Source organism: Callospermophilus lateralis, unplaced genomic scaffold (genome assembly GCF_048772815.1).
Source record: "Callospermophilus lateralis isolate mCalLat2 unplaced genomic scaffold, mCalLat2.hap1 Scaffold_194, whole genome shotgun sequence".
NCBI classification, from domain to species: domain Eukaryota; kingdom Metazoa; phylum Chordata; class Mammalia; order Rodentia; family Sciuridae; genus Callospermophilus; species Callospermophilus lateralis.
The window spans coordinates 1,464,838-1,490,415 of NW_027512953.1; the positions used below are offsets into that span (position 1 = coordinate 1,464,838).

Consider the following 25,578-nt stretch of genomic DNA (forward strand, 5'->3'; position numbering starts at 1 on the left):
CTCTTTCATCAGGCTTTCATTTTCTAATTTGTAGATGGGAGACTTTTCATTTGAAAATTCTAATTAGGTAACTCCTGGCAGATGGCAACAATGCAATACAGATTGGCCCCTAACATCTTTGTTAGGTGGAACCACATGAGGTGGCCAATATTCAGTTGCTGTCATCTATAAAATAGTGATTTGCTATCATTTTCTAGAGTGATCTTGAGATGTCTCAGAATGTGGAGCAGATTTAAAAGGAGAGAATGACTCAATGGTTTTCTAGTGAAGTGTGTGTGTACACAGCAGAATGATGCAATGAGGCCAGAGTGACAGGTACTCATATCCCTCAAAGGTTCACATTGTACATCTCTTGGATGGCATCTTGGCCCACGCTTTCTGTCTTGCTAGTGACCGTTTCTCAGTTGCAGAAACCACAACAGAACTTTGAACTAGGGTAGCTTCCAGGGACTATTTTATTCTTCAACCAAGAAGAACAGGGTTGCAACCAATTGTTAGATTCTCTGTCTCTCGAGTCTTACACTTCAAGTCAGTTATGGTTGATCTTTATGACCTGCCCTGGGGACATAACCACAAGTTTGATTACTGTTGACTTGAGGAAAAAAAATACCCCTAAAGCCACAGAGAATTTTCTAGTCAGGTTTGAGCACAACTAGCTTATCGATATACAAACTTGTTTCCCGCACCTTCTTCTGCAGAGAACACTGTTGTCACTGGGCTAAATGGGCCTTCACCTCTGTTATTATAGACACCCACTTTGACTTCATAGGGTGAAAATGGCATGATGCTTTCGTTCCTGAAGACGTATCTTGGGGTGTCAGGGGATGTCACCACTGTCTGGATCCAGTTGGTAACCCCAAGAGGGTGGAAAGCAACCACATACCCCAAACCTTCACCATTCTGCAGCTCTTCAGGGACTGGCTGTAAAGAAAAGGCACATTCTGTCACTCTTAAAGACAAGGTCATAGCAAAGTGATGAGTCCTCATCCTTAGTGTTTCCTATGAATTATCAAATAATAACCTTCACCGTATCAAGTCGGAGATTTTAAAAAGAAGAGGAACAACAGGGGCACATTTAATTCAGCTGATTTTTAAGAGACATATAATACTCTTACCAGGCACTGAGGTACTGAGCTAGACTTCTCAGTGATTATTTGACATATGAGTGTTTTAAGTCCACGTCTGGGTTTCTAATAACCCATACTCTGAGTCTAACATACTAGATATTTTAAGTCAAATAAAAATTATCAAATCCCTAGTGTTGGTTTTATGGAAAGAAATCATACCTTGATACAGTGATTAAGTACAAAGGAGCAAAAAAAAAAAAAAAAGAAAGAAAAGAAAAGAAAAAGAAAAGAAAAGCAAAAGAAAGTAAATACAGCTTACTGAACTCAAGGATGCATGGACTCATGCCAAAAATTCTATTGGCATTTATCACAAGCTCATGATGCTTTATTTGTTTGTTAACATATTCAATTAATATAAATAAATTTAGTGCTAGCCCCCCCTATTTCATACATGTTAATTACATTTTCCCCCTAACTTGACAAAAGCAAAGGATAAAAGATGGTCAGGAAAGAAATATAGACTCAAGCACCTGTGGGGATGTGTGACATCATCAGCAGGACATTCCAGGAATGCAAGGAGAGCAGTGAGGGAACCTCAAGAGTCAGCAGCCAGGAGTTGACTCTCACCCTCTGTTTAGCAGCCAGGTGTCCATGTGCAAATTACTATCTTTGTGCCTCAGTGTTTTAATATATAAATGTTCCAAGAATGAAATAAGAAAACTTTTGCAAAATGACAGGAACAGTGATTAGCACTGAAATATTTGCTACCGGTGCTACCAGCAGTGGCAACAGCGGTACCATTATCAGCAGCAATAGAAACGCCAGCATCAGAACCCACATCACAAGCACCACTGATAGTACCACCAGTACCACCAACACAGGCACCACAATTCCCAGCACCAGTGTCACCAGAACTGGAGACATGAGAACCAGTAGCACCTGTTCCATCAATAGTACCACCACCAAAACAATGACCTACACCACCAGTACCAACACCTCCAGCAGCGGCACCTGTGCCACCAGCTGTATCACCAGCACCATGAAAATGAGCACACACACCATCAGCACCATCAGCACCAACACCAGAATAACTACATCTGCACACCAGTGACACCATGAATATCTGTGTTCCCAGCACCACTACTAGCACCTGTGCCACAAAACCCACCACCAAAAAAACCAGTACCAATTGCACCACTACTACAACCACTACCACCACCAGCCCCCACATCACCAGTCTATCCCCAGCACCACTGTCACCAACCCGACGACTCTCAGCAGCATTAGCAGCACCGCCTCCATAAGCACCAACAAAAGCGCCAGGCCCACCAGCAGCAGCAGCAGGGTAGGAGCCAGCAGCAGCCAAAGCTATCTCATTCATAGCAGGACCACCAGCATCAGCATCACCATAGCACCAGCACCAGAAGCAACACCACCTGTGCCACCTCCAACACGGGTGTTATTGGTAGATCCAGTACCAGCACTAGAACCAGTACCAGAACCACCAGCACCCCCAGCAACTGCACAGACTCAATGTGCAGTACCCAGTTCATTCCCCCAGCAACATCTCCATTAGCATCACCAGCACCACCGCTATGACCGCCACCAGCCCTAGTGCCATCAGTACTATTACAAGAGCACCGTGAGCACCAGCACCACCAGGACCATTCCTCCAGCATTACTAGTGCCACCAGCTCAAGGACCAGCACTACCATGGCAACAACATCACGTTCAGTACCACCAATAGCGCTGACACCATTACTAGTATCAGCAGCACCAGAATCAGCACCACCGGTATCAGTACACTGTTCGAATCAGGAACATCACTATAAGCACCATCACCAGCGTCACCAGCATCACCAGCATCGCCAACATCGCCAGCACCATCACCATCACCAATATTACTACTAGGACTAGCACCAGTACCATTACCACCAGAACCACCAGTGCTACCAGCACTAGCGTCAACTATAGCATCCTTAGAAGGAGCACCATCAGTACCAGCCCTGCAGCATCACTAACAGCATGGACACCACCCAGGAGGCCATAAGGATCATGAAAATAGGAGCACTCTCATGAGGGAAGTGCTGCCTGGACACTTACATCCCAGGTGATCAACAGTTCAGACCGGCTTCCACCTCCTCCACTGACTTCAGAGGGAGGCACTTCTGGAACTGCGTGGGTCAGAGAGAAAGAGATGAAACCCTCTTTGCATGTAGCAATATTTATCCAAAAGAAGACTCATTGTTGCTTTTAAAATACATGAAGGAGCTTCATCAATGACACATTACACACACACACACACACACACACACACACACACACACACATTCACAGATGCCTTAGGTAACGACCTAATGTACACACACACACACACACACACACGTGCGTGTATATATCCCATATGTATACATTCACAGATGCCTTAGGTAACAATGTAATGTATATTGCATGAAATTATGAAATATTTGGGGTGAGATCATCAGATGATTTTATTTTACCTGAAATTATAAAACATTTAAAACCTCTCAAGAGGTAATAAAAATGAAACTTATTTGAAAGGGACATTGTGACTGGTGTGAAGGCTAATAAAATATGAAAAATGGATTCACCAGGGACGCTGGGAAACCACTCCAGCATTAACCCTGAACTGTGGCTATTCCAAGCAGAGACATGAGTTTCAGAACAACAGTGGCTTTATGGAGGAAGGATGCAGACTGGGACCCTCCCATCCTGGTAGGAGGTATTTATAAACCTCAGGCAGGCATCGACTTTCACACTTCTGCTGAGAACTTTCCTTTAGTAAACTCAATGACACAGCTAGCATATAAATTCTTTGAAGGTGGGTCTTTGTCATGCCCATAGCTGTATCTGCAAAGTCTGGAAAGTGCTGAGCACACAGTAGACACTCCTGAATACGTGCGGTGTGAACAAATGAGCAGGCTGTAGGCAGGCACCGGCCCCCATGTCTCCTAGTATCTGCCACATGTACCACGTGCACTGTGCCAATCAAACGGCATCACTAAAATGTGGAGACATATCCTTGGACTTTATCTTGACTTAGTTAGCTCCTAAAGTGACATGCTTGCTGTTTCAAATATTCTATTAGTTAATATTAATTAATATGCAGATTATGAAAAGGAAAGTTTACATCCCCTCAGCTGTCTCAATAATGTGATGCTGGGTATGCATTCCACTTCTAAGTCTTAAAATTAGGATAATTTTAGGATCATAAATCCATTTATATTAATAGTTACCTTACATGGAAATTAATAACAATAATTCTTACTTAATTGAACAGTTGAGAAGCCAAAATATAATACCCATCAATTGTTTGAGCTCGTGTGTGTTCACTGAGCTTGGTGACAGAATGAGATTTCCTAGCAGCAAAAATTCCAAATGCCATTGTTTTGCCAATTTGTCAATGTTTGTTTTAAATGAAAACAGCTCTTCCCTACTAACAGGGTAACAATGTCAGATAGTAATTATAACCTTAAATGACAAAAATGTATTCACTCAACATGCACTAATGATGGTCTAGGAGGGATTGAACTCCTGGAAATGTCATACAACATCAGAGTCACTTACATGGGTTGACTAAAGCCATATGGCAGATTTCATTAGAAAAGTCAGATAATTGTGACACTGCATTATGGATATGGAGTCCCCACTGGGCCTGGAGACCAGGGCCAAGGGAACTGGAGATGCACACCCAGGGACATCTCTTCACCCATTACTCAGAAAACAGAAACACTAACCTGCCTCTTCAGTTCTTACTTTTTCTGAGGGTAAACTGGGTTCTCCACCTCCGATTTTGTTACTGGCTACAACCCGAAATTCGTATTCCACCCAGGGGTTTAACTCCACTACGGTAGCTGTGTGTGTTTTCCCATCGGTGACCTCAGGCACTACAAAGGAACAGTTCAGAGTTGTCAGAGTCTGTGGTGCCCAGCAAGGCCTTGAAATCCTTTCCTAAGCAGGGACAGTGGCTGCCTCTCCCCTTACCTGTTGTAACAGTTTGCCAGCCCACAGAGAAAGGTGTCCTTGCTTGGATAGCGTAGGAGATAACCGGACTGTGGTTGTCTGTGCCTTCTTTCCAAGACAGCTGGGCTGTGGTGTCTGTGATTTCTTTTACCTTCACATATCCTGGTGGTCCAGGTGAACCTAAAGAAGGTGAGTACGCATACCACTGTCACCCACTTCCACCAAAGTGAAGAGTATGTCCCGTGACCACTTCAGTACCTCCATGAGGTCCCCGTTTAGAAAGTGCTTAGTGACAAAGGCCAGGTACCTAGTAATAATATCCCCTGACACATATTTCCATTGTTAGATCTTAAATCTGGATAGAAGGCCATAATCCCCCATGCTCCCTTGTGACTGTATGTAGGATTCCTGTTCCTTCCAAATGCAGTGCCCCTGGCTTTGGATACACTGACTTTCCCTTAAACCCAGTGGTTTACCTCTGTAGTTCCCAGCTTGTTATCTAGTGATGTTTTAATTCATGATTCACTCTGGTCATTTTCCATCCCAATAGCAACAGTACTCTGGACAGTAGCTTAGGTTGGCAAATTTTCTCAGGAATCCTGAATAAATAATCCTGATTCTTTTAGAAGGACATACACACACTTGCACGCGCACACACACCATATTCTCTCTCACGCACGCACACACACACACACACACACACACACCCCATATTCTCTCTCCTATTTAATCCATATACTGATTGATGATTGATGGCATGCTCAAGAACATATCAGCTTGGCAGCCATCCCCGTCACAGTGAGAGCTATTTGAAGAACAGAGTCAAGAATCTTGTTTCTCTGAATTGACGCTCATCTGAATTGTCGTATTTGCTGGCAAGAGGAGGACTCAAATCAACACTATAATTTGCATGCTCACATTCCCTCTCATCACGGCTCTCCCTCCAGTAAGTAATGATCAGCTAAGATGTGAAGGTAGGAAATCCAGGAGGCGTTCCTGTTACCTCTCACTATGAGCTCGGCGGCAGAGGAGACACTGTCCACTCCTGTGTGCACCATGCAGACGTACTTCCCGCTGTGTGTCAGCTGGATGTTTCTGATCATTAGATCACCTGAGGAACTCTGTTGGGAAAACCGGTGATGGACACACCGTTATTTTTAAAACACAAAGAATTTTGGAGACTATGGCCCAGAAACACATGGCGACGGAATCTGTATTTAGAGTAAAAACTAAAGTGGGACTAGACAGAGGATGCAAGAAGGGAATGAATGGAAATAACACCAAGTTAAAAACCATACATGACTGCAGATAAATATTTCTGCAGACAAATAAATGACTAGCTTTCCCCAGGGGCATTTATGGTTTCAAAAATAAACGAGGGCAGAGATTATAGTCTCAGAGTCTATTTACTTCCACCAGGGTGACACTTATTTTATATCCACCGCTCAGCATCAGCTCAACTGTTTTCTCTGGTTCCAACCCCACTGCAATTATCTGCCTGAGAAGAAGCAGAAACCATTTAGGTATCTAGTGGGAAATAAATGCAGCGCGACACAGGGATTACCACAGTTGAACACTGTTCTAAACACATTGGAGCTCAAAAAGACTAATGCCATTTAATTCCTCAGCTGCAGAACTTTAGGAACAGTCAGAATGAACCCCCTCAATAAGAAGAAATGGAAACATTTTAAACCTTAAAAATATCAGCTATCCATAAAGACATTTGTGGGTGTCCCTCAGCACCAATTAATGGAACAAATATATTTCTAAATGCTCAACTTTAAACGGTCTTCATTTAAAGAGAATATAAAATCATGTTCATAAAATGACTAACTGCAGGTCAGTTTCATGCATTAGTAAAAATATAGATTGAAATAAAATAATTTGGAAAAGCAAAGCCCTTTGAAAAAGATTAGCAGTTGATGCCTGACCTGGTACAGGATACAGCAGCATTTATCTTGTTAATTAAAAGCGTAGCTTTCCTCTTGGGTTTTCCTAGAATATGTTGAAAGGGGATCTGTTATCCTATTTTTAGGTAATTTCCTAAAACTACCTACAGCGTACTTCCTTCCATATTGCTCCCTGCCCTGAGGATTCTTAATAGGCCACAGATTCTCTGTTGGTTGGATCATATGGCTTTGGATGGAACTTCTTGAGCACTGGGAGAGACCAGATGTGTGCTGATTGATGGCCACAATTAAAAGATAATCCTGAAACTGTGAAGTTTGCAGATTTTACTTTCCACACTCTGAACTTTCTTCTTTTCCTCCCTCCCTCTTTCTCCTCAGGGTTATTTAGAAATTTATTCGCAGGATGAAACCCTCAATGCTTGCTGACCATTGCAGGTTTTCTGAGTTCCATATAGTCACAGGAGGGTGATTATCATTTCTATAGAAATCTTAATTTTCAGCAAAAATCTGTTGATGTTAAATGCCACCAAGACATTGGGGATGAGGCTGTTATTCTCCCTACCTTTATTTCTTACTTTGAAAACAGTTGGGTAAAAGAGAATTATAACAGGGCTCTCCTGAGTTTTTAGATATCTGCATGTACCATTTCAGCACACTGCTGGTCTTGTCTCTTGAAGGAGTAATGGACAGTTTGGTATCAGGATGTGGCTTCTATTGACTTCAGGTATTGATAGTGGGAGAGACAGAAACGCTCAGCCAGGTCACAGAAATCAAACTGTCTTCCTAAAGAAATGTAGGTTTATGTTCAGAGGACACACCATTTCTAAGTATACGAGTGTACCACAGTGAACCTCACCATCATGTATGCCACAAGAAATTAATTTTTAAAAATAAGATAAAATAACTATGGGTAAATGACAGAAAGATCAATAGAGAGAAGGGGCTGGGGAGAAGGAAGGGGAAGGAGAGATACTGGTGCCTCAATTAGAACAAAATATATTCCATGCTTGTATAATTATGTCAAAATGGATTCTACTGTAATGTATAACAAAAAGGAACCAATAATAAAATTAAATTAAATCTAAAAAAATGTTGGAAAAAGAAGCAATAAACTAAGTTATGTAGAAAATGGGAGCCACCGATTTTTTTTAATCACCAAAATGTTGTTAAAGTAGATAAATATGTAAATGGAAAGTAGAATTTAATTTTTGCCAGTTCAGTAACATGTATTTATATTGTACTTTTCTGGCCCTTTCTATCTCCAACTCATCTATTGTCTTAATGCATCGCTTTATAGAAGCAAGATTCACCTTAACAGAGGTTTACCCAATCCTGCTTAAGCCTTCAAGGGCTAAGACCTGCCTGACACATGACCTTTGTTCTCCAGGATGTAAACCCAACCCAGGATAATAAGGAATGTACATGTGAGGCAGATTCCATCTGCAAACCTGGGAAGTTCAACTCAGGTCAAAGGACATCACATGGCACACCATGTGTGGAGAGCTGTAAAGCAACAGAGATGAATGTTTTCAAGTTCTGCTGACAGTGTGGAACCTGCTGCTAGGAGGAGTGTGAATGGGTGCAACCCCTCTGGAGAACTGTCCAGAAGTCTCCACTAAGGCACAAAATAAGCATCATCTATCACCCATTATTTCACCCCTAGGAATGGACTTATCCTGCAGAAATGTGTGTGTGCATCGACCACAAGATATACACAGCTGAAAACCAGAGGACTCAATGTCTGTCTCAGTAAAACTCATGAATAAATAAGTGGTATAATCATTTACGGAAATACTATTGGGACATTAAAATGACAAAACTATGTACATAGATCTATGTAGCTGCATCTAAACAACCAGAGAGAGAAAAGAGGATATTGGTCTCATCTCACCACCCAAGAGAAGGGAGCTGTGGTGACCTGGGAAGGAATAAGTACACTGGATTGAAGCATCATGGGGGATTCTAAAGTGCAGGTCATGCTCCATGTGTTCCTCCTGTGAAAATCCACTGGGCTACTTGGCAGGCACACATTATCCCATCATTTCTTATCAGGATGCAACTATTTCCAGACATTAAAAAAATTCCCAAAGGAAGATTCACTGATAGCAAACCCAACTCTTTTCCACATGAGGTTGTCACTCTTGGAGAATGTAGTTGTTTATTGGGTAGCTGGGATAAAGTGGGTGGGACAAGACTGCCTGGGAAAATCTAAGTAAAATTTGTCAAAATGTAGTAAACCATTTAGGTCTCCTCTAAATAGGTTTCTCGATATATTTATTAATGAGATAGCATAATAGATATATTTAGAAGCATTTTTCTTTAGAGTATACAGCAATTCAAATAAAGGACATTATAACACTAATAACTTTCAATAAATTGTTAGGCACACTAATAATTGTTTGAGTGAAAAACAGCTTGGTGTTTCCTCTCTGTTAAATTAGTCTGTAGTATTTTCCTACGTATTCTTCCCCTCCCCCCCCTCCTTGAATAGATTGGACCACATTGGCAAGATGGGGGGCAAGGGGTCAAGTTTTTACTTTTTCTTTCATCCTGATTTTCTTTATAACCTCCCTCTAAAAACCTCCCCCAAGCCATGCAATTCTAAGTTTTCTAGAAAGCAAGCCATTTTTCTAAGCTGCAGGCCACAGGTTTACTCAAAATAGGAGATATGGGCCGTGGACAAGGTCCATTCCAATAATTCATACAGAAACTTTTACAGCAGGAGAAAAATCCCTAAGTGATACAAATTTGAGTTCCTTCTTAAAAGCACTACCTTTTTAAAAATAAGATAATTCATTCAAAAACTATTTATTAAGCAACTACTACACTTCAGTTGCTGGGTATACAATGATGAGGGGAGAAAAAAACAGTCCTTATATTCACTGAGCTGACAGCTGAGAGAGGCAGTCATCAAACAATGACATAAAACAATGTCAAATTACAGTGTAACTTAAGATCAGAGAACACAGAAGAGTCTATGGTTTTCGAGGGTTTCAGTGAATGAACCAACGGGCCCAGGCATGCGATGTAATCAGAAGTCTTGAAAAAAGAGGGTGAAGTGGTCTACACGGGCACATATCTACATGCAAAGCACTTGAGGACACAATCAATTTGTTTGACTCAAGAAGGGTAGGGTAGTGGCACACACCTGTAATCCCAGCGGCCCAGGAGGCAGAGGCAGGAGGATCATAAATTGGAGGCCAGCCTCAGTGACTCAGTGAGAACCTAAGGAACTTAGTGAAACTTTGTCTCAAAATTTAACAAGTGTTTGTGTGTGGAGTGGAGCATTGCAGATGAAATTCTGTGGTTCAGCACCACTGGGTTCAATCCCCATTACCAGGGGGAACAGGGGGGTTCCTAAAAGGGTTTCAGGAATAGGGATGTCAGGAATGTAGTTAATCTACAAACTCTTTATCTGTCCCCCAAAATTAAAAGTTCACTATAGTCAACATCAAATGCATAGTTACATCAAAATGACAGTAATTTTTTTTTTCCTTTTTGGGCTAATTTTATAATTTCTAAGTTTGGCTAGACCCATTTACCCCTTTTTTCATGCTGGGGATTGAACCCAGAGCCTTAAACACACTAAGCACACACTCTACCACTGGGCCACATGCCCAAGCCCTAGAATCACTTTCTTATTGATGTATTTGTTCACCTAGTCATACACATTTCTTTTAGGAAAAAAAAAATACACATTTTTGAAACATGCTACAGGTACAAGAAGCAAACAGATTTGTAAGCCAAATCATCTTTGACATGAATGTTAAGGGAAAATGTAGCATGTGCTGAATTAAACAGAAGAGGATCTTATTAACTTTTCCCCTGTATTTTCTGAGGTGATGACACTAATGAAATTTGGAATGCAATTTAAAAGCCACTCTGCACTGAAAGGCAAGCAGTATGTGATGTGATAACCCATGCCAGGAGAAAGTAAATGAACAGCCGATTATCACTAATTACAGGCGGGCTCGAAGCACACTGTGGTGTCTGCCATGTGCTAAGAACCGAGGTGCAGTGCAAACTTCGGAATCGGGGAGCGTCTTCCATGTTGCCAACAGAGCCTCAACTTTGAGTGAAACAGATTATCACAAATACTAATTCCTTAGTAAGCACTCTCGATATAAATGCTGCCACTGGACTGCCAAGAAGCATAATTTCCCAGTATAAGGGAAAAAATACATTTTGATGGCTATTTGGAAGGCAAGGTTGACTAGGCGGGCCTCCTCATTTTTATCACTTTATGCAGTCTGTGACTGCAGAGCCACCCAAATTAATCATCGGTCCCTTCACAGGCCTGCTTTCCAAACCCTGACACCACATGTAAATCACACCCAGGTGCCTTGAAAGCAATCGACCTATAGGTTCCTCCTGGAATCTGGTTGGTGCTTTTCTTTGTGAAGGTCCCCAAAGGAACTGATGGTGACATGACTCGCCTCTGCATTTATGATCAAGCAAATTAAACCTTGCCCCCACTCGCCCTGGACAGCCTCCTCAGGGTCACCTTCCTTACACACATACTCTACTCAGGCAAGGAATAGAAAACGTAGGCAGCCACTGAAGATGGAAACAGGACCAAGCTGGGACATTGTGCTAATTTTTCTTACTAACAGTGGTTACAGTCACTTGGTTGTCTGAACAGGTGATATTTAAGGCAGGTAAATGTCATCTGTTCATATCAGAATTTGCTTGACTTTCTTTTTTTTTTTTTTGGCAGGGGGAGGTACTGGGGATTGAACTCAAGGGCACTTGACCACTGAGCCACATCCCCAGCTTTATTTTGTATTTCATTTACAGACAGGGTCTTTCTGACTTGCTTAACGCCTGGGATTTTGCTGAGGCTGGCTTTGAACTCACAATCCTTGGGTCTCCAAAGTGCTGGGATTATAGGTGTGCCCCACTGAGCTGGGCTAAGAATTTGCTCAACTTTATTTGGGAGGGGATGTCCTAGTGTGCCTCACTAGAAGTTGGTGATGTCAAGATGCTTTTACCAGAGACTTCAACTCAGTGTTTTCTACACTTTGGTCACTACAGTTACATTTACAGCTTTATATGACACATCCTATGAATGGAAGTTCTGTTATTCACTTGATGTTTTCTTAAACTGGTTAGCTTTCTTTAGTTAATATGGAAACAGATAGGGAAAATGTATATTTTTGACCTAAATGGGAGTTTGCTCACCAAAATAAGTTAATGGCAGAAATGAACACAGTGAGTAGAAAAAAATATGAATGGACACTGTCCAAGATAATGCATATGGACAGCAGCTGAATGGTGTTAAAGTCCCTGAGCCAGAGACCTTTGCTCTGCTAATTAAAAAAGGAGATTGGCAAGTGTTAGACACTGTTATCAACAAATTCAACACTATAGTTAGCCACTATTCTGAACTTAAACTCATGATTGAAAAAAAATTGAAAATGGATGGTTTCTATGTCCTATTATTTAGAGCTGCATATCTAGGACCTAAATCCTATCATTCTCAATGCTGGTTGTCCTATAAATTTACCTAAGTAATCTTTAAAAAGTACCAGAAAAGCCTAGGCCACATCCCAGGATAATGAAGTCAGAATGAACTGGAGACAGGAGACCCTCTAGGTGACTCTAATAAGCCATTAGGGTGCAAAGCTCATTAAACCTCCTGGAATTTGACGTTCCTAATCTTCATTCCTCTTGGAAACAGAAGGCTTACAATAACCACTCTGATGTCCCCCAACTCTGAAATGCTTTAATAAATAAATTAATGAAATAATTATTAGGCTGGGCTGGACATTGCTGGACACAGGCTGACAACAGCACTCCTATACAGAGGGTCCTCCTGCGAGGGAGGCATGAAAACTAGCGTTCATGAAGCAGGCAGAGTGTGTCAGGTTGGGGCCAACTCCCTTGATGTTGCCTTGTTTGCTGTGCTCATTGTAATTTAGAAATAGTCACCCAAGTCACTCAACAGTGATAAATTTCTATAAATGCACATGGAAACTTACTATTACTCAACCTGTACCACTCTAGGATTTCTGTTGATGGATGTGATGATTCTGGCATATTCCAAGTCAAGGAGCTTATCCTGGAGAGTAAATTAACTCAGGGATCAAATCTCACTGTTTTGTTTTTCCCTATAGTGAATGAACAAAGTGCACTAAAAGCAGATCTGTCCCTTGTAGAATGGTATGGCTGTGTGGAAGAAAGGGTCCACTGATGCAAAGGAATAAAAAGCTATTTTCTCATGGCCACATAAACAAATTCTGCTGAGTTCCTTAGGTTTACTTCTGGCACCAATTCATTTTGCTATGTAATCGTTTACCCCCAAATTTAGTAGCTTAAATAAAAAAAAAAACACTTATTGTGCTCAGGAAACAGCAGAGAGGAGTGGAGCCAGCTCCTTAGTGCTGCATAGCTTCTTGGGGAGATGTACCTGGGGACTGGCAAGCTCATCCACAAGACGGGCAACTTGGAGTTGGTCGTTGGCTGGGACTTCAGTGGGACTGATGGCTGGGGACCCTGGTTCCTCTTAAAGTGAATCCCTGCACACTCTACTTTGGCTTCCTCATAGTCTAGTGGCTCAGTTTCAGAGCCATTGTGCTAATGGAACCAGGTAGAAGAGCATGCGTTTTGGGGAGTTAGCCTCAGGAATCCGATGGCACTGTTCCTGGGGTTCTTTATTAGTCAGGGAAGTCACAAAGGTCTTCTGGGTTTCAACAGGGGAGGAATGGCTTTATTGCAGGTGGACAGGTGTTTGTCAAAGTCATGCTATAAGGAGAATTCATTGTATAAAGCAGGCTGTGGCCACCATCTTTAGAAAACACAATCTGCCTCACCACAGGTTCCATCCACACCTGCCGTACAGCCAGTGCTTGGGACTGATGATCCACAGGGGCCACAGAAACAGGTTTCCATACCTTCCACTATAGCTTTGGGGTCTCTCACATGGAGATCTGAGGGAGAGAAAGTTGTAACTTGTGGCTATGTACTTGCCAAGAGTCACCCTTGTGGGCTGGCCTGAACTGAATGTGCCAAGAACCTAGAATAGGTTAAAAAAAGAAAAGAAAAAACAACAAAGAAATAAAAGCAAAACCCTAGACTAGACACCCTTTCTTTTAAGTCAGAAGCCTGTATATGGACCAGATAAAGGACTCCCAAGGGCTCAAAGAGTATAAAATTATATCCTCTCCCAGGAGAGTTGCTCCCAAAGAGATCACAGTGTTTTCCTTACAATTGCAGTCGATTATGTTCCAGCCATTTTCCACATATTTCAGAAGTATAGATTTTTCATCTCCAAGTCATACTGAAAAAGATAAAATAGGAAAGACTAGGTTTGATATTAAATGTGACTATCAATAGAATTTTTTTATGATAAAGAACATGTTCTAAAATTTTAAGGTTGGTATAAGAAAAAGGGATTGAAAAATCAGAGTGTTTGTATAATAATAATTTTTTTGTTGTTAAAAACCAACCACTTAAAATTTCTGGTGTTGGAGTCTAAATTTTTAAATCACCCCAACTGATCTATTCATTCTTTACTTGCATGTCTAGGTTCTAATCAATTAAATGGGTATAATTAAATATCACATCTTATACAGTACAATGATTTTCTAAATTAGAACATAAAATATAAGCCAGCATGATTAGAAAATTGGCCAGTTGCTCTGACTTCTGGTATCCAGTCACCACATAAGGAATTTAGAAGTTGCCACTCTGTCTTAACAACAGGTAAAAATCTAAACACAATTAAAAAATTAATTCTTCTTAGCTACAGCAAGGAAATATGGTCACAGGGCAGACTGTTTCCCTCAACACTGGAGATGTAACTGGGCAGATGCAGAGATCCACATGTAGAAGGCTCCCTGGAAACCTCTGCTGGAGTAGGAAACCTGGCTGTTACTGACAACCTGCAGGACGGGCTGAGGGGATAGCTCTGGGGACCCAGTCATAGAGGGGTCCCCACAACCTCAGCGTTACTTCAAAGTCTACTAAGTCCTTGTAGAAAATACTGGAGAAAAATTCCACACGGTTCTGGCAGAAGCAGGGGAAAGGAACATCCCAGACTGTTTTACTCTCCCTTAAAAGGTCTGCCTTCAGGAGCAAGTAGCCAGCTTGGTCTGATCAGATCCTAACCTACTAGGGGGAGGAAATATCAAACTCCACCTCCTCCAGCCATCCTGTCCCATGTTAAGAGGGCGGGGGGAAATGGAAAAGAACAAGAGAAGTTTAGAGTCTAGGGGTGCGGGCTCACTTAAAAGATGGAGGCCTCCCTCCCATATACCTCGTCCATCGGTCTCTTATTCAAGGCCTATTGATCTCATTGCCATTTCCTAGTACATCATATGTGCCTTTCACCAAAGTTACAGGCACATAAAAAGGCAAAAATCCAACCAAACAACAAAATAAGGTTTGAACAGGCAAAACAATCAGGGTAGGAGTGATGGTATGATCAGACTAGGAATTGAAAAACATGATAAATACTAAGTGCTCCAGTGGGGAAAAAGTAACCACAGGTGAACACAGGAATGCTGCAAGCAAACCAATGGAGATGTCCGGAAAAAATTAGAAAGAATAAGATGCCAGATGAGATCATTGAGAACACAGACAATGACAAGAGCTGGTGAGGATGAGGGGAAAAGCACACTCAGATTGTTGGCGGGACAGCAAGTTAGTGCCATCACTTTGCAAAGTAGTATGGAGATTCCTCCAAAGACTAGAAATGGACCACCATGTGGCCCAACTGCTGAGGAATGAAACCACTGTGTGACCCAGCTGCCCCACTCCTTGGTGTTTATCCAAAAGATCTCAAACCAGACACTGCAGTGATACTGCCATTTCAAAGTTCACAGTGGCACAATTCACAGTAGCCGAGTTATTGAATCAGCCAGATTAATGGGTCAAGAAAATATAATATATACACACACACACACACACACACACACACAATGAAGTTGTATTTAGCCTTGAAGAAGAATGAAATTATGGCATTTCCTGGTAAATGGATGAAAATAGAAACATCATGCTAAGTGAAATAAACCAGATTCAGAAAGTCAAAGTTTGAATACTTTTCTGTAGGTGTGGAAGCAAGAGCAAAATAAAGGGGGAAAAAAAGATAAAGGTGGATCTCATAAAAGCAGAGGGAAGATCAGCAGAGTAGAGGAAGGAGATTGAGGGGGAAGAAGGAGGAGGGATAGGAAAGGGAGGAAATGTGGAATGAAACTGACCAAATGATGATGTGTGCATGTACGAATACAGCACAGTGATTTCTACTTCTATGTATAGCTATAAAGCACCAATTAAGAAACATAAATAAATAACTAGAAGGACCTGTAGAGTGTAGCAAGGGAAATGGGGAGGCAGGAATAGAGGGGCAGAGTAAGCCCTGGGCACTGAAATGGAGCCAATTATATTCCATACATGAATGTTTATGTGGAAATGGTCCCCAATATTATGTGCGACTATAATGCACTAATATAAATATTATGTAAAAAAAGAATCTCCAGAGACTAAAACACTGTAACAGAAGTGGAGAAACCTTTTAATGGGCTCATCAAAGGAGAAACCAAGCTGAGCAAAAACCTCTAAGTCCGAGGACATGACAATAGGAGTTTAAAATCACAAATGGACTGAAAGGAAACAGAACCATTTCCAAAGACTGTGGCACAATTACCACAGGTGCAGAGTATGTGGGATGGAAACAGCAGAAGGAGAAAAATGTGTGAAGGAACAGAAAAAAAAATACGTGTTTGATATGAGAATTTCCTCAAATAAATTTCAGACACCAAATCGCAGATGCTTTGTAAAGGCCAGCCCCAAGCAGGACAAATGCAAAAACCCAAACACACCAAAGTATGACTGGGCATATCCCATCCCAATGTTAGAAACCACAAATGGAGAAGAGCTCGTTATCTAAAGCACTGAGAGAGAAGCACTGCTCTTCAGAAGGACTCCTGCAGCTAGTGAAATTATTCTTCAGAAATGAAGGAGCAAAGACTCTTGGGACAGAAAAAAAAAAGGAGACCTGGGCATGGTGGTGCATGCCTGCAATCCCAGTGGCTCAGGAAGCGGAGGCAGGAGGATTGAGAATTCAAAGCCAACCTCAGCAACTCAGTGAGGCACTAAGCGACTCAGTGATACCCTGTCTCTAAATAAAATACAAAATAGGGATGTGGCTCAGTGGTTGAGTGTCCCTGGGTTCAATCCCTGGTACCCCCTACCCCTGAAAAGAAATTGGAGAATAGGGCTTCAGGAGACTGGCCTTGCAACAAAGGCTAGAAGTTCTTGACAGGGAAGGAGAAATGTATATCAGTCAGAATTCTGAATGTACAAAAAGACAGGAAGAGTGCCAGAGAAGGGGTCAGTGGAGGCGATACAAACCCTTATTTTCTTCTTATTATTAATTTATTAACAAATAATACTTTGCACAAACTGACAGAGACCATGTATTAGATTCGGTGTGTCTATGTGTGTGTGTGTGTGTGTGTGTGTGTGTGTGTGTGTGTGTGTGCGTGCATGCACGCACACAGTGGTGCTTATATGTGCTCCTGTGTAAGTAAAATGAATGGCAATGACACAGAAAAAGAAAGGGAAAATACTAGTTTTTGTTTTAATCATAAGGTACTTGTGTTTTTAGATTTTATTATGAGGTTCCTTTATTATAAGCACTACTTATGAAATGAACTTGAAAATGATCTCAAAGCACTCTGGAAATGGACTTGGATTAGTTATGTCTGTACATTGCAAACTTTATATCTACCACTTAGAAAAAAGATGCAGCATAATTGATATGTTGTTATGGGTCCTAGTCTGCCTGGGTTTAATTCTGAAGATCTGAAGACTATGAAATTCAAGGACAGGGTGTCTGGAGAGCGCTTTTTTTTCAGATTCTTTGATGGTGCCTCTCTATATCCTCCAATGGTAGAAGAAACCAGGGGTGTCTCTTGGGCATTAACCTCATCCCACTCAGGAGGACTCTATTCCCGTAATCTCACCACCTCCTCACCTGCCAGACCACCACTGTAGGAGTTAGAGGTTTCAACACAAAAATTTCAGAGGAGAAAACAAATATTTGTCCCTTTAGCAACATGTTAAGAAATAAGGAAAGTGGAATCCTAAAGAATGCTCAATTAAGACCATGAAATTCTTATAATGTCTAGAAAACTAAAAAAAAAAAAAGAATAACAACAACTAACAAAATAGTGAGAAGTATGGTAGATATTAATTCAGCTATGTGAGTAAGGACTTTGAACAGCATAGTCTAAATGCATTCATTAGAAGACAGAGATTTTCAGAGTAGCTAAAAGCTAGACCCAACTGTATATTCTCTACTAGGAAATATACCTTCAATATAAAGATACATAGAAATTAAAAGGAAATCATAAAATATATGTTGTGTTAATGGTGATGAAAGAATAAAATAGTCACTACAGTAAATTCAGTCAGAGCAGAAGAGAAAGCCCAGGGAATGTTATCAGTGCTGACATGGACCACTTCTTAATGATAAAGGGCCCAGAGTGTAAGCAGATACAGTAACCCCCAATGTATGTGTGCCTAACAAAAAATATGTAGCAAAAACTGAGAGAACATTTGGGCAAAAGAGATAAATATGGACAGGATCCAGCAGGCAGAAGTTCAGAAGGACGTGGTTGAACTACAAAGCAGTACCAATTGAATGGATATAATGACATCTAGATGCTACCTCACCCATCAACAGCAGATAATACCTTCTACTCCAGTTCAAATGTAATATTCACCAGGAAAGATCATATCTGGGTCTTAAAACATACCCCACTAATGTTAAGAGCATAGAAAACAGACAACATTTGCTTTCAGACTATAATGTAATTAAACTAGAAAGCAATAATGGAAAGATCCCCCAATTCTTGTACATAAAATTACACACTTCTACTCAACAAATGGGTTAATGTAAAAAAAAAAACTCAAGAGAAATAATTAAAAAATATTCTGAACTAAATGCAAAAGAAAATAGAACTTATCAAAATTTGTGGGATGTAGTGAGTACATTGCTTTGAGGGAAATTGATAGCACTGACTGCGTATGTCAGAAAAGAAGAAAGATCTACGATCAATAATGTAAGCTTCCACCTTAGAAAACTAGAAAATGAAGAGCAAATTAAATCCAAAGCAAGCAGAGTAAAAGAAACAAACATAAGAGCAAAAACCAGTGAAATTGAAAACAGGAAGTCAGTGGAGAAAATCAACAAAACCAAAAGTTGGTTCTTGGAAAAGATCAATAAAATCAATAAGCCTCTAGTCAGCCTAACTATGAAAAAAAAAGAAAAGAGGAAATACACAAATTATTACTATCATGTATGAAAGAGAGGCCATCACTAAAAACATCATGGACATAAAAGGATAATAAAATAATATTACAAACAATTCTTGTCTATCAATTTGATACTTTAGATGAAATAGACCAATTCTTTGAAAAACGTGACCTGCCAAAATTTACCCAGGAATAAACATACAATCTGAATAGGTCTACATCTATTTACAAAATCAAATCAATAATTAACAATCTTACCAAACTGAAAATGTCAGGTGCAAATACGTTCATTGACAAATTTTAACAAACATTTAATTAAGAAAGTGTAGCAATTCTCTACAATCTCTTCCAAAAGATCCAGGAAGAAGACATACTTCCTAACACATTCTAGGAGGTCAGAATTACCCTAATAACAACCAGACAAACATATTAAAATAAAACTGCATAACACCAATATTCTTTATGAACTTAGATACAAAATCCCTTAGTATCAGCAAATAGAATTAAACAATGAATTTAAAGATTGTACACCATAACCAAGTGGACTTTGTGTCAAATACACAAGACTGGTTTAACATTTAAAAATCTATTTATGGGTAATCCATCCAGTAGTGAAATGAAGAGGAAAACAACAGATGTAAACAGAAAAAGCGTTTGACAAAAATCTGGCACCTATTCATGATTATAGTTATCAATAAATTAGGGATAGAGGAGAATCTCTACACCTTGATAAAGAATGTCCAAAAACAACCCACAACTTAAAATGCTTTATGACAAAAAACTCCAAGTTCTGAGACCAGGAACAAAGCAAGACTGGCTCTTTTTCAACATCATATTGAAAGCCCTAACTAATAAAGTAAGAGAAGAAATGGAAATTAAAAAATATACAGACAGAGAAGTAGAAAATGCAAATTTGTTTATGTGATCATCTCTGTATGAGATCTGAAAGAATCAAAAGGAAATCAGAACTAACAAGTAACGTAGGAGGTAAGGTTGATATTCAAAGTCCAGTTGTTTTCCCAAATACCAGCAATGTACAAATGGGATTTGAAAAGAAAACATACTACCATTTACACCAGCACCCAAAATACTGAAATACTTATGTTAAAATCTAACAAAATATGTGCAAAATCTAGGTGGGAAACTGCAAGTCTGATGGAAGAAACAAAAGAACCTAATAAGCTGAGAGAGATTCTATGTTCATGGATAGGAAGACTTGAAAAATATACACATTTGTGGATAGTTGAAATCCTGGTTCTAAAATTCCTATGTCAAGACAAAAACCCAGAACACCCCAGTCAATACTGAAGAGAAACAAAGCTGGAACATGGGAACACCTAAATTAAATACTAATATTAAGGCTACAGAAATCAAGAAAGGATGGTCATGGTGAAAAGGACAGAAAAATTGGTGCAACAGATGAGAGAGACCAGAAATAACCCACAAATTCAGTCAACTGATATTTGACAAAGGAGCAAATGACAGCCTCTTCACAATATGGTCCTAGAAAAACTGGATGTTCACATGAAAACAGTGAATCCAGACACAGACTCTGTACTCTGCACAAAAATGAAATCAACAGGAGTTGCACTCTTAAATGTAAAATGAAAATCTTATTATAAAAGTCCTAGACTGTCATACAGGGAAGAAACCTAGATGACCCTGGGTATGGTAAAGGTTTTATAGACACAATACCACAAGGCCAATCCATGAAAGAAGTAACCGACAAGCTGGGCTTCATTAAAATGAAAAAAACTTCTGCTCTCTGCATGATGTCAAAAAATGAGAAGGCAAGTCACAGACTGGGAAAAAGGTCTCACCAAAGACACTTCTAATGAAGGACCTCTATACAAAATGTACAAAGAACCCTGAAAACTCAACAATAAGAAAATGAATAATGCAATTAAAAAGTGGACAAAATACCTAAACAGACATTCCACTAAATATATGCAAATAGCAAGCAAATATATGAGCATATGTGCAATATCCATTCCTCATTAGGGAATTGTGAATTGAAACATCAGCAAAATATCACTACAATTCAGAAAATTAACACCAAATACAGGAGAAGGCACGCAGTAGCAGGAATCCCCAATCACTGATAATGGGAATGCAAAATGGAACAGCCATTCGGAAGGCATTTTACCTATTCCTTATAAACCTATTCTTATCATAGGATCCAGCATTTGCACTTCTTGGTATTTACCCAAATAAATTGAAAACTTATGTCCTTGCAAGGTAAAGGAAGAGTACAGGGGATGGAGATGGAGAAAACTATGTTATATACATTTATGAATATGGCAAATGAACCCAACTGTTTTGCATCACTACCAAACATTAAAGAACAAAAATAAATCTTTAAAAAACCTCACACATAGATGTTTATAGCTGCTTTATTCAGATTTGCCAAAACTCAGAAGCAATGAAGATATTCTTCAGCAGATGAGTGGATAAATAACTGGGGTACACCTGGAGAATGGGAAATTATTTTGCACTAAGAAGAAATGAGCTGGCAAGCCATGAAGGACAAGGCATGGAGGAATCTTAAATGCCTGTAATTAAGTGAAGGATGCCAATCTGAAAAGACTAGATAGTACATGATTCCAACTGCATGATGTAGTTGCCAGGGGTTAGAGGGATGAACAGGCAATTTTGTGAGCCAGGAAATGATCAGTACATATTGAAATTGGTGTGTAAATAAAAGATTTCCTGCTGTGCTCTGAAAAGAAAGCTGTCCAATGGATATCTGAAACAGATGAGATGGAAATCTGATCTACGCAAATGTAAAATTCATTACTTGGTCTTTAGGAAAAACAAAAACATACCAAAAAAATTTATCCTCCCCCAAAAAAACCCAACAAAATAAATTTCTGTGTAGCTAAGGTTGTTTTAATGCAATAGGTATTTTGCTTTTGTAACTTTTGAAAGTAATTCTCTATTTCTAGATTTTTAAAAATCAGCTACCTATACAATCAGGCAATTTTGTGTGTGTGTATGTGTGTGTGTGCGTGCGTGTACATGAGAGTACATATGTGAATCTCTCTCTTTGGGGAGAAAAAGCTATTTTTTTCTTTCTTCTGTCTGAAAGAGCAATCTTGCATTTCTTTAGAGGTAGTATTAACTGTAGCATTTGGAGGACTCAGTTATAATGCTAAATACTCCCCTAGTATCCAAATCACTTAAAAGCAACTAGGGAGATTTTTGGTCTCTGAGAAATGAGAAGTTGGCGATAAGGTATTGTTTTTCAATCATCTGTCTAGTAAAACTTTAAAAAGAAAAATCAAGGAAAAACCCCTGTGCAGAAAAGAACACTGGGGAGCCACCACTCATGGGAGCAGGAATTGCAGAAGCTTTTCTGGAGAACAATTCAAAGCAGTCCTACCATCCTAACAATAGGAGCTAACCTGCACTGTTCTTAGAACCTTCTATATACCTCTGAATAAAACAGTATTATCTCCTCAGTTTCACAGATGAGAAATCTGAGCCAACAGAATTGATGATCAATAGCATATATGAGAATGAAATAGCTTCCAAAAGCTGGCTCTCCACTTTGGTCTTTAACAAGGAGTCTATTCGCATGTAACTCTAATCTGGCCCGGCAATTCTCTTCCTGAGTAGACACCTCCAGAACCCCAGAACTATCTACAAGGCTCAATAGCCTTCTTTCAAATACTATTAACTATTTTATCCTCATTTCTTATTCTAAAAATCCTCAGAATAATTTAAATTGAAATAAGATTGGTTCATTTACTTAACCTGAGATCAGATTTAAAACCACAGAGAAATCAGAGAAAAATTGAAATCTGACAATATATACCTGTTTTGTTTAATCTAAGAATCTTGAAAATTTAATGCTTCCTTTCCTGTTTCTCGTTAATCATTTACTTGTATTAAGAAAGTATTGTGGTTTATTTAGGCCTCATCAACTTCTTGTGTAAATGATTAACAGTCATATTATTTCTCTTTTGAGGGAAGTTTTTATCCTCCCTATTATGCTTTCTAATGGGTTGCTGTTGATACATAAATAAATAAACCATTACATTTTGCATAGTTACTTTGTACTGAACATGGTAGATAACTGAATTTTGATTAGTTTTTTAAATGTTATAGTTGATACTATTGGGTATGATACTAATATCATTATGTCCTCAAATAATTGTAATTTTGTTTCCTTATTTCAAAGGCTACCTTTTATTTATATTTACACCTTATTAAATTCATGTAGACATCTCTAAATGACTTTATTCATGACATTGTAAAAATCCCTGTTTTATTGCTGAGTTAAGTAAAAGTATTTCTACTATTTTCCTTTAAAGATAATTTTGAAATAGAGAGAAAAGAATCTTCTTATACCTATTTTAACATGAACTTAAAGCTCAGTAATTGTTATTAATTTTACTGAATATCTGATAAGAAAATCATGAACTATTTTATGAGATATATCAATATAGACATATGTATATTTCCTGGGACAACTAGTAGCTTATGAAGGCCCTGTTCCTTTAATATAATGTTTTTCTGAACCGGTAAAATTTCACTTAGGTTTTCATAATATATTCATGGAATTTTTTACATTTACTGATTTATTTACTATCTTCCCAGGATATGTTCTCAAGAATATGCTAGCCTTACAAAGTCCATGGAAAAAAATTAACTTTAACTTTTTTATGATGTCAAAAAGTACACAATATAAACATTTGTCTGTTTCTTTAAAAGTTAAAAAAAGAATCAGTAAAATTATCTAGCTCTAGTGAATATGTAATTTTAATTTTTAATTTTTTTATTTTTTTTATTTACATGTGACAGCGGAATGCATTACAATTCATATTACACATATAGAGCACAATTGTTCATATCTCTGGATGTATGCAAAGTATATTCACACCAATTCACATCTTCATAAATGCACTTTGGATAATGATGTCCATCTCATTCCACCATCATTTTTAACCCCATGCCTCCTCCCTTCCCCTCTCATCCCTCTGCCCTATCTAGAGTTCATCTATTCCTCCTCTGCTACCCCTCCCTATCCCACCATGAATCAGTCTCTTTATATCAGAGAGAACATTACGCATTTATTTTTGGGGGATTAGCTAACTTAGCATTATCTTCTCTAAGTCCATCCATTTACCTGCAAATGCCATGATTTTATTCTCTTTTATTGCTGAGTAATATTCCATAGTGTATATATGCCACATTTTTTTAAATCCATTCGTCTACTGAAGGGCATATAAGTTGGTTCCACAGTTTAGCTATTGTGAATCATGTTGCTATAAACATTGATGTGGCTGTGTCCCTGTAGTATGCTGTTTCTAAATCCTTTGGGTATAGACTGAGGAGAGGGATAACTGGGTCAAATGGTGGTTCCATTACCAGTTTTTATAAATGGGATGGATTCAAACTAAAAAGTTTCTTCTCAGCAAAACAAACAATTTGTGAAGTGAATAGAGAGACTACATCTTGGGAGCAAATCATTACCCCTTGCACATCAGACAGAGCACTAATCTCTAGGGTATATAAAGAACTCAAAAACCTAAACACCCCGAAATCATTCAATCAATGAATGGGCCAAGGACCCAAACATACAACTCTCAGAAGATGATATACAATCAATCAACAAATATATGAAAAAAAATGCTCATCATCTCTAGCAATTAGAGAAATACAAATCAAAACTACTCTAAGGTTTCATCTCACTCCAGTCAAAATGGCAGCTGTTAAGAACACAAAGAACAGTAAGTGTTAGTGAAGATGTGGGGGGAAATGTACACTTATACACTGCTGGTGGGATTGCAAACTGGTGCAGCTACTCTGGAACGCAATTTGGAGATTATAATTTTAATTTTTAATAAACATTTATATTTTGATAATTTATATTTTCCCAGAAATTCTCCAACTAATTGGATCGTCACATATGAAACTTAAAACAGAAAATCCTCTGATCTAATGTTTCTTTCTTGTCTGTTATATTCTCTTTCTCACACCTAACTTTACTATTTTTCTTTGATTTTCCAAGATGTTATCTTGTGCTTTTTGAGATCATATCAATTCCATCTCCTTTCCATGCATTTGTTTCTTAATTTCTGTTACTCAAATTTTACAAAGGTGTAAAAAAATGAAAATGAATGTACATTGTCCTTTGGAAGGAAAAATTGTTCATGTGTATCTGTTGCTTCAATTAATGGTAGCATCAAATTGTCCTTTTTTAACATTGGGCCAATTGATCTTCTGGTGTTTGAAAGAAAAGCTCTCAAAATGTACACAAGAGTATTGTCTCTCATTATTTCTTCCCTTTGATCTTATCTACTTTAATGGTATATTATTTATGGCATTGTGGTTTCTGATTATTATAACTT

General features: G+C 39.1%; 1 pseudogene; it reads right to left on the minus strand.

Moving 5' to 3' along the window:
• Positions 1 to 657: 657 nt before the first annotated feature.
• The window catches only part of LOC143389233 (contactin-3-like), a 63,568-nt pseudogene continuing 38,647 nt past the window's right edge, over positions 658 to 25,578 (minus strand).